General features: G+C 48.8%; 1 protein-coding gene across 1 annotated transcript in view; it reads left to right on the top strand.

Moving 5' to 3' along the window:
- Positions 1–5,977: 5,977 nt before the first annotated feature.
- The window catches only part of LOC144106696 (peroxidase-like), a 49,034-nt gene continuing 43,748 nt past the window's right edge, over positions 5,978–11,263 (top strand). Inside the window, exon 1 of the mRNA XM_077639539.1 lies at positions 5,978–6,106. The gene's annotated coding sequence lies outside the window, so the exon portion shown is untranslated. The remainder of the gene's footprint in view (positions 6,107–11,263) is intronic.

Here is an 11,263-nt window from a genome sequence, read left to right as displayed (position 1 = left end):
TGATTCCCTTTTGATTACAATTTTGAAGTCATGAATGTCACAGCATTCAGAGGACATTTGCTTTTGAGACCCCACTTCTGACACCAGTGTGATGACCCCCATAATGCGCAGGTCCACACGGGACGGAGAGGCAAAGAGACACCGTATGGCTCAGTTTAAACAAACAGGTATATTCAATAATTACACATGATTAAGGTTATACATCAGAGGCTGGGGCGTCCGAGCTTACGTGCCGACGACTTCATGGGGGCGATGGAGTGGCTCCGGAGTTGGGCTCGAGCGGTTGCTGGCAGAAGCTGCACGCCGTCGGGCTTCGGCGCTGAAGGCCCTCTTGGCGAACGATGTCGTCCTGAGCGTGTATGCAGTAGAATTTCAGTAGTCGTCCGTTTCTTCGAGGATGGTTCACAAACCCTTCCTCTAGTGTCGTTCGGCTTGGAAGATGAACAGGAGGCGAGCTTGTAGATGATGACAGCAGAGCATAATTTTACAACATACATATACAGAGAGTTAAACTGGAAAAAGCAGAACTGAATTTACAAAAGAACAGACTTTGCACTACTTTACTCATCGACCGGGCAGGTTAGTGCCTAAGTAGCATCGCATTGCATGCTAAGCATGGAGCCCCAGCTCAGACTGCACTGCATCCGTTTACATGTGCTTTTAAGCACTTGATTAACAAAGGACTAAGGGCGGTCATTTCCAGTGGCCCGCCCAAAGCATCAATTCTCCAATCCAAAATAACATGCGAGATGGGGACAACCCCTTGGGTTGGGCTTAGCCTCGAACCCAGAGTCTGTTAACAATACAAACTAAATAAACAACAAAAACGCCACCACTCTCTCTCAAGTGAGAGTATACACAGGCTCTCTCTTCGGAGCTAATTCACTAGCGCCTGTCTTTCCACATTCTTGGCGAGTACTGCCTGTCCGCCATGACAGGTGTCCGTCACGGCGCTTCTGGGAATGCGCTTTTGTTCACGAGGCACGGCGGGAAGCTGTGGGTGCCTTCCCGGCGATAGCCCACGTCGAAAGGGGAAGGAGGGAAAGAATGTTGTCTTCGCGGTAGCGCATAGCGTCGGCTGTGGTACGGCGCGCTCTGGCCCGCTGACAGCTCCCTTGTCCTGGAATGTGCCCGGGAGGGCCGCACCTGGAACGGCCACGCAAATTGGGGAGGATAAAGCCTGTTTCCCCGCGGCGGCGGCGGCGGGTCCGGTTGTTCTGGTCGTCACTCAAAGAGCATGGCTGGGTAATTGATGATGCCGCTGTGACGGCGGCGGGTCCCTTCGTTCTGGTCGTCACTCAAAGTGCATGGCTGGGTAATTGATGATGCCGCTGTCATCTGGGTCTCCGTCTACGCCGCGCCGTGGAACGCGGAACCTCGCAGCACACAAGGAATGTCACACTGTACATAGTATTGAATACCGTAAATACTCGTGAAATAGATGCCGTGATGGAAACAATGCTGCGGTAGCTTAGTGCTGTCGTGCTGTGGACAGCGAAGCTGATATGTTCGCGCCACCGCGGGTTCGAAACCCAGTAGCGGCAATATTTCTGCAGGTATCTCAGAGGCTTCAGGCAGACATCGGCATTTCCAGGATTGCTAGTGATGTAGCGCTTTTGCACTAAAAACATCCACGTTTAGAGTTGGTTCCGTACAGAACCCTTCTTCAGAATAAGTCTGCTGCTGTAAAAACGGCTTATACTGGGTGTTTCACCTAAGACTTTGCACAATTTTTTAAAAACAGGCTTTTTGAGTGAGACGAGCGATTTCTGCGGCATTGCATTGCCAGTGGTGTAGTACATCTGAATACAGCTAAGGCGTGCTAACTACCAGGCTGGTTAACTAATATCCTCAGGGAGGTGGGCGTGCGGTGTAACCTCGAAAGTGACTACGTGAAGTGGACTATGGACAACCGTTTCATTAGCGACCTGTGCGACTACCTCAGCGCAACGGTTCTTCACTCCTTCTTTTCACTTTCAATCCCGTGCATTCCTCCCCCCTCCCCTTTACTTTTTCAACTTATGCCTCATGGCATACTTCTAGAATAAAAAAAACTAATATTGAATGGTAAACTTTTCAAATATTATTATTTATGTCTTTAGTTATTGAGAGGCGTGTAGCCCACGGTAAATAACATCTATATTAGTTTTTAAAATATTAGAAACGTGGTTACTGTCGGCGATGTGGATCAACAAATTTTGGTTACATTGCGCCAAAATGCATGTGCTTTCGAGAAGCTTGCAGGCTAAACATCCCGTCCAATGCACGTAATTCTTCGAAATAGCCATAATTTGTTGGGCCACAGAGCCGAGGGTAATCGCGTTTTGGAAATTTTAAAGATTGATATTGATATTACTTACGATGGGCTACACGCCTATTAATAAATAAGGGTCCTAACAGCAAATGTTTTAACTCTCATTATTAGTTAACCAACCTGCTAGTTAGCACGTCTGTATTCTGACACCGCTGACATTGCTATGGCGAAAAAAGCGCGCCACTAACTCAAAAAGTCTACATTTAAAACTTGTGTAATGTCTCAGGTGAAACCCCCTGTGTAGTCTTCAGCATCTCTCGCGATCTTTTCCCAGAGATATGATGCATAAAGCCTTCAGTCATGTTTAATGTGCCTATTTAATATTTTTCTGGCCAATCAAGGACTTTAGACGTGTTGGCAGAGCGGCTCTTTAGGTTGCTACGATGACTGCCGCATCACAACCGGCGTTCGCTTCATCTGCAATCACATTTTTTTTTTACATGCGACTGTTTCATCGTCGTTTCGATGCTCGCTTATGCATCGCTGGAAGTTTCCGGTTTCCCCAGTGTAGTCTGAGGATTGTCATTGCCTAGAATTCTGCCAACCACGTTAGGAAACTTGGCGCAGGATAGCGGAGGCATTTCATCTTGACCATCTCGGCTGTGAGGTCACCTCTTGGTAGGCGGGATTAGGTTACTAGCTTTAAGCAACACGAGGGTAGGAAAAAGGCAGCACACGGGACACAGTGCTATACATCAAGGAAACTTTATTGCACACATCGAGGCAAAATATCCCAATTCCTCCCGGCGCATGAGCAAATGCAATGCCTTTCATCTTGATTTAATCTTTTCGTGATGTTTTTCTCTGTTTTCGGCTACCCGTGATCGAGCGCAGGGGGCAATCGCTAAATGTTGATTGACGCGTTTTTTAGATATACGAACTCCTTCCTCGTGAGGGCTACTGACAGGGTGCTCGCGCACTTAATAATAATAATTGGTTTTTGGGGAAAGGAAATGGCGCAGTATTTGTCTCATATATCGTTGGACACCTGAACCGCGCTGTAAGGGAAGGGATAAAGGAGGGAGTGAAAGAAGAAAGGAAGAGAGAGGTGCCGTAGTGGAGGGCTCCGGAATAATTTCGACCACCTGGGGATCTTTAACGTGCACTGACATCGCACAGCACACGGGCGCCTTAGCGTTTTTCCTCCATAAAAACGAAGACGCCGCGGTTGTTTCCCACTTTTTCAATACAAAATGTCTCAGTTATCTTTCTCTAAGGCGTTCTGCCCAGCCGTTCAAGCACTTTTGCTCTTTACATAACTCTCGTACATTTTTCTTTAGCGTTAGCTCTTCCTAGCTCTCCCCTCAATTTTGCGCCGCCGCCGTCGTTGGTGTCGGTCTTCTTTCTCCTTGTTTCTTGCTTTGAATATCTGTGCTGCCTTGCAGCCAAGTAGTAAAGACTGCCATATTAAACGAGTGCGGTGACTTTATCACAACAAATAGCGATAGACTACAAAAGTCCCTGGGACTCCCTGGGACGGATCTGAGGATATATTTGTTGTTATGATGCAATCTTACGATGTACGCAAATATTACGTTCATAGACTACTTCCAGTTAAAGAAATGCGCTTGTCCAAATTTTCCTGGTATGTGTGGGGTGGAAGATGGACGATTTTGGGCGCTCGAAGGCAATGTGGTAGAAGGCCGGGCACATGTCATAGCTGCATGTATGGATGAGGGTGTCTCGGCGGTATAACCGACATGTCAGTTTTGGAGTGAGAGGCAGGTGCTTTTCTGTAGCTGCCGTTGTACGAAACACCGGCGTTGGCAACGACAGGCAGGTAAGCGTCGCTATGCACTCTGGGTAAAGCGGAATTTAGAACCAATAACAAGCCAACAAGCTAAGAAGCGCGTATGACTGGCCGGGACTGTCTGGTTTACTGCGCAGCTGTGGGCTATAAAAGCCGCACGTGCAATAAAGGTCGAGAAGGAAAAGGCAAGGAAGAAGAATAACAACCTCAGCGGCTTTTCATTCTTCAATATTCCGAAGGTGCGCGTTCATGAATGCTGCAGACCCAAGCAGGTGTCGGAACGGCGGCGGCGAAAGTCCGGACAAGTACTAAGTGTATTAAAAACAATTTTTAATAGGTGTGCAAGTTACGCACCTATGTGACCTTTTTTATAACGTTGCCGGTTCCCGACAGGCTAAAAGTGTTGTTTGGGCATCTCGTATGCAGGCCTTCTTTTCGTTAAAGGCTTCAACGCAGTCGCAGACCATTGATCTACGATGAGTAGCCAATTTCGCTGGACCACAATTTGATTTAACGAGCGGAGCAAGCGATGAAAGGTACGCTTTATAACCTGTATGCTTCAGTCTACCCTTCAAGTCTATTTGGCGACTGTAATCCAGACTATGCCTCATCGGAGCAACCTAGACATAATGCCGAGACCACATGGTCTTCAACCTTGTCCTCAAGACAACGGACACGTTGATGTCTGCTGCGTCGATTCGCAGCCTCAGGTTCACGTCTATAAAGCAGTGGCTATCACGCAGCTGAGGCGGGTCGACACCACAAGGACGAGGCTTAGCGCGAAAGGACTATTTCACGAGGTCTAACTGGCTCATCGAGCTTGTATGAAGATTGATCATTTGGGTTACCATGGCAAAACTATAAATAACTTAAATAAACACTACCACGACTGTGATTCGAGCCCGCTGTGACGCGAACATAGCATCGCTGGCCACTGTACGAGAGCGCTACGATATCGCCGCAGCCTATAACGCCTCGTGTGAAACAGCAACACACTCTCGCGCTGTGCATTGCACATCTTCGTCTTCATCTATCTATACTACTATCGAACTAATATCGTCACCAGAAGGGCCAATGACACAGCAACAAAAAACCATTAGTCAACCAGGCTAAACACATGCAGGCTAAAACCGCTACACTTTCTGGTCCTAGCGCACCCGACCCTTACCCCTCGATCATGCGTCAGTTTACTGCAAAAAAAAAATGGTAAGTTCCCGACAAGCAGTCGCGCAAGCAAATGACTACATAGCTTCGATAGATCGGCTAAGCTTTCTTCGTGAACTTTGTCTCCTGGCTATTGCTTCAAAATGTCGGATTGCCCAGAGTGCATAGCGTGAGAGCATCGCCGCAGTTCGTGGATACAGCCTATAGAACAGCTTCCCCTTGAGAGGGGATCAGGCTGGGAAACAATAAGGACGTCCTCACGCGACCGCGTTAAGTACTCCATGTGTGAGGAATGCACGCTCAAAACCTGCTCCCAATCCAGGATGAATCCCTAACTGCACACGTGGCAACATAGTTTTGCTGTTCTCAATCGAGCACATGTGCGCGCTCATCCCAGGGACACCCGAATGCACCGACACAGAGACGATGCTGCAAAGGGAGGAGGAAGCGGCAAGTGCGCCAGCCGTTACTCTTGCTGCCGTGTGATTGAGCCGGTATTTAGGAAGCGTGTACGCGCTTTGTGCGAGCCTGTAAGAATGGTAACTGGGTTATTAGTGTTTATTTTCCTTGTGCAGTGTATGGAATGGCCTATAGCTCCAGTTATGGCAAACTTCTCGATGTCCGGGGCGCGCCTACTGGCTTGAAGTTCAGCAACAACGAGCACCTAGAGCCGGTGGTCTTAACCACCCTAGTGGTTCTTCCCCTGAGTCCTGGAAGCGGCAGGGCGTGTGTGCATAACACCTACTTGGTCCCGTCTCATCGGCTGTATAGCTTCTGATTCCAGTGTCTACGGAATTGCTTTCGGTTTTGATGGCTGTCTGGGTGCGTACTGAGCAGTACAGGTGAGACGCGGATCCTGGTGCTGGCGTCAGTGACAGGTGAGTTGGACTGTGTCCTTAAGGGTATCATCGAGCACCGCTTAACTGAGGCGCGCAAGGAGATCGCCTAACTCCGAGGTTTCACGTAGGCGTTGCATTTTTCTGAAATTTGGTCGGATACAACTCAAGAACGCAGCAGCTTTCACCCCATCAAAGGGCCCCCTTCCATCCAATGGCGACGGCCGATTCTCATGACCCTGCTAGGGTGACATTGCAGGGAGCGGCGCCACAATGAAGCCAGAGGCATATCCCCGACCATAGAGAGAAGGGATTATCCCATTTCATCTACGACTCTTTTCATTGTCACACTAGCCGTGTCATGAGAATTGGTCAACGCCATTGGCTGGAAGGGGGCCCCTTGAGGGGGAGTTAAGTTGTACCCGACTATAGCAGTCCTTCGAGACTGATTGCGTGTGACGAGAGGGATGAGTGGGTTATCATGCCGGTGCCAACCGGTATTTCTATGGCGTTGTCGCCGCTGTCTCGCGAGCAGGTGCCTACATTTTGCTGTTCTCTTCCGTGGCGAGGTTGCTGTACAGCCGGTAGAAGGAGAGACGCAAATAGAGTGAAGCTTGCGGCAGTCGGAGGATGTCTGTCTCTCCCTGTCTACGGCGTCAGTTGTACAAGCGCCGTACCATGCTCGTAACCATTAGAGGTTTCAGATGGGACGGGAGCAAAACTCACTGTACCATGCTGCGCTCACGTAGCTGGATCATGTCGGTGCGGCCGTCGCCAGGCTGAATCGTTCCGATTCGGTCGCGCAGGAAAGACAGCGCAAAGTTCATACTCACTCCCCGCTGCTTGTAGCCACCAGGCCGTCGAGAATGGCGTCATGCGTTATGTTATTGCAGGCGCGCTTAAGGTCTTGCGCGAAGACGTCACGTGTCTGCGTCCAGCTAAGAACGCCTATGATCTCGTGATTGAGTTGGAAGAACATATCCTTGGTAAAGAGTTTCGCATGGAGCTCGAACTGAGTTTGCGGTAGCACGTTGTATCGCGCTCACAATTGAAGCGTACCTTTCATTATTTCGCGCCGGTGAGCTTACCAAGCAGGGCTTGATCGAGATTGTCCGCATTGTTAAGGGACAGTGGCGAAGCCTACTTTGAGTCCAATGAGTTATTAATTCTCAACTTGAGGAAGGCTTAAAAATAAGCACTGAGCAAGACAGTTACAACGTACACGAAACTGCGTCTCCTTCTCATACGAAACAAAACCCACAGTCATGTATTCCATTTAGCGCACACGAGTGAGCACACACGCCCGCATGTGCGTAGAGGAACTAAAGCTACAAATACAGCTGTTGTGCGTTCCTGACCCGCTATCTTTTCTTAGCGAATGTGTCGAGTCCCGCACTCGGTTCACTGGCATCCGGTTGTTGTTGCTTGCGCCATAGTGGACGCAGATGCCTGGCAGAAAAAAATTATTACGCCATAAAGAACAGCTCCCTTGCTGTTTAAACTGCGCGCACCGTGATCTGTTACAAGGATGCGGTCGGGGCGGCCCATTTTATAGCTGCACCTAACTGCGCCGCTTCTCGTCATCCAGCTCATATGATGGAGGGCTAACCTGTGCACAGCATCTGACGCTGAAATACGTGGACAAATGCAAACAAGAGCCCACGTTTCACGTGTGACTGCCTATAGTCGACTTTAGGGTTGGAAGGTTAGTTTTATAGTGGTTAGGTTCTCTGGTTCTCTTCGCGTTCTAATCTGCGCATATACAAAAAGGAAAAGGAGTCTTTTGATCCCTAAGCATCAAATTTGCTCTGTTAGATGTTTCTACTCCCTAGAAACTCGTGCTATCGTACCAGATTGAAGCCTGTGTACCAGCAGCACCAGACTTACTTTGCTGGCAACGGGGTCCAGCTGAGCTAAGCTCGTGACCCGCACCATTGTTACGCAGTAGTCGGTTCTCCCGCACAATGATCGATTAAATAACGCCGCCACCTTCCTTACGCTTGCATGCTATTATCAACGCCACAAACTGGAGATTCACCTGAGAGCCCGCTCACGGCATGGACAGCGCCTTCCACACCTCTACTGGCAAGCCTATAGTGAAGGACATCACGAAGTGTCTACCCTTTCCATGTGACCTTCGTTCTGGCTCGCGGATCCCCAACTGTGCTCCGCTCAAGCCACAAGCTGATTTACCATTGCTGCAATGCCCTCGCAGGCGCAGATGTTTCGACACATCGCCGCGTCCTTCAGCCCGGAGATGTCGTGGTCGTCTATAACCTCAACTTCGAGCCTTAAGAGTCCACCCTCCTTCACATGTAATCTCTCATCTTGTCAAGATAACTGCCAACTGCAAACATTTCTTCCGAAGTGCTCATTAGCCGCAACCTTACGCAACGCAACTACTGCGGTGCCTTCGAGAGCTCCTGGGCGATAAGGATGCGACTTTCGACCAAGCCTTACACCGCAAGATTTTCCTTTTGCATGGTGCTGCTTCACGTCCAGTGGTTCTCATTGGAGAAGGTCGCCAAGCTAGGTGACTCTGTCATGGACATCTTTCCAACGGGTTCTTTGGGCGAGCCGATATCCGAGCTGTCCTATTCACCATCGCGATCACCTCTGCCGACTATTGACTGCTAATTCCGGGCTGCACTGTTCACTTTATCCGACTAACTCACAGCACTCCCGCTGCCTACCCTCAAACAATATCGACTTGCTGTTGAGCTCATATTGAGCACAACGATTCCCCATCACCCCTAGCAACCCTAGAAGCGACGAGTGGTGTCCGCGCGGGGCCCTTTCGCTTGTTCTTCATCAAATACAATGTCTCAAGACTTCCCTTCCTTGTTCACATTAAGGCATAACCGCGCACATCTCTTGCAGCATCGCGTTTCGGGCATCTAGCCGCACCGAACCCATATTGCGATCCGCCAACAAAACCCCAATCGCGATGTACAGAGAGCATGCTCGCACCCTCGATTTGAGACCGCGCCGTGTATTTCGTTACATTCCTCTTCTGGTTGACGTCAGCCACCAGACACTGGAGGTCGATTTTCGCCTACCGTTCAAACTGCTGGCCGAAGATGTGCGCTCGAAACTCCACGAGCACCCCACGACGCAGGTTGCAGTGCAATGACTGTGGGTACACGAAGCATTTGTAACCGCACCCAGCATCGCCAGCACAACCTAGAAGCTTTTTGAACGGCTCCGCTAGGAGTACCTTTTCCTGTGTTGCCCATCAAACTTTCTGCTGCCAGTGAAGCATGATGTCACACATTACATGTTCGCCACCGGCTCGCCCGCTCCCGCTCGTCCCTTTCACCTTGCTCCAAATGGCTTAAGATCGTCCGCCACGAGTCCGAGCACGTGATGAGCTGGGCCATTGCCTCCTCTAGAAAGGAGGTGATGGCTCGGCCTAATTCAAGCCTCGTCCAGCCATGGGCACCCCTCCTGCACGTGGTCCTGAAGAAACTCCTCGGGAATGGCGGCCTTGGGGTGATTACTGTTCCTTTAACAACGCCACAGTTCCGGACCGCTACTTCTTGCTCCGTATTGCGGATTTCACGGCATTGCTGCACGGCGCCACCATTTTAGCATGTTAGCTTAAAGGAGCGCCTGTGGTGGAAAAGACGGCGTCTTCGTCGGCGCCATTCACCGTAAGCGAAAAGTCCATGAAAAATCCTGAGAAAAGCAACTTAGGTTACAGGTCGGCCACCTAGGTCACGTGACCTTGCCACGTCATCATAACCTGCCCACTCTGACAGGTGGACGTTAAATTAATAACTAGTTGCGAGCGGTTGCTCTGGACGAACAACCTGGGCCGCACAAGCCCCGCCGGTGGCAGCATCTGCCATCGCAGGGCAGTGGCGCATCGCTTAACCGCTGCACCACTGCGCCAGGAGTGCTACGAGGACTTCCACAGATATATGAATGTAAAGTCCGGAATGACCAATTCCTCATAAACGGGCCTTAAACCATGAAGGCTATCACGTCATACACTTAATGCGGAACTTAAGTGTCCTCTCCAATTCTGGACTAAATAGTGGCAGTGGCGACCTTTTTAAAAGAACCATCCGCATCGATGTGAAGCAGATAGTAATAACATTATTATTATTATTATTATTATTATTATTATTATTATTATTATTATTATTATTATTATTATTATTATTATTATTATTATTATTATTATTATTATTATTATTATTATTATTATTAAGAATAATTGATTTTCGGGGAAAGCCAATGGCGCAGTATCTGTCTCATATATCGTTGGACACCTGAATCGCGCCGTAAGGGAAGGGATAAAAGAGGGAGTGAAAGAAGAAAGAGGTGCCGTAGTGGAGGGCTCCGGAATATTTTCGACCACCTGGGGATCTTTCCACGCTTTCGACACGCTGTACTAAAAATCACTCGGGACAAAAACGATACTAAAACTCTCTTTTGTCACGTGTCGTCTGCAAAGCCGGCTAACATTGATTCGCAATAGGGCTTTTTAGCGAGCTAGTTGGTGCATGAAGTCCCGAGAAGTAAACAGCCCAAAAGACAGGGACGTGACGCGACTACACAAGAAAAGCTCTATCATTTTGCGAAGGAAAAATTGTTCAGGGAGAATGAAACTAACACTAATACGAAGGAACTTTAGATTGACTGTCAAAAGAATAAATGGTTCATCTCTCTCTGACGCACTCTTGCTATGAGTTCATATCAACTGTTCCACCCCGATCTCGCATCCTTCACGAAAGTCCTCGTGGTTTTTTACGAGCCAATCACAGCGTCGTCACGACTGAAGTCAAGAGGGCAAGTGTCTTCGCAAAACAGAATTAGAGTGAAAGATAAGCACGACTGGTAGCCACGAGGTGCTAGGATCAATTTTTTTTTTTGCGGTTGTAACAATATTGGCCGAATTTGAGCGCTACTACGCGGCAAGGAAGATCAGCAATATTAACACGAAATTATATTAGCAATTGGTAGCCACTGTAAGAACCACTACATAGGCCCTTTAACTATTTAAAGTGCGTTGGTAGCTATGTGTTCGTGCTTTCAGCCTGAAAAAATCGAAATGAACGGGGGAGAAAAATTATTTGGGCCCAGATATTTTGCGGGTCTGTCACCTTGCTTCTGGGGCCGGTGAACAGTTTTCGTCATCGCATGAATAAATGCATAGGTTCCATTTTCACTGAAGCCATGTGGAAAATTCTT

Source organism: Amblyomma americanum, chromosome 10 (assembly GCF_052857255.1).
Source record: "Amblyomma americanum isolate KBUSLIRL-KWMA chromosome 10, ASM5285725v1, whole genome shotgun sequence".
Lineage (NCBI taxonomy): Eukaryota > Metazoa > Arthropoda > Arachnida > Ixodida > Ixodidae > Amblyomma > Amblyomma americanum.
This window is presented reverse-complemented; position numbering and strand designations above follow the sequence as displayed.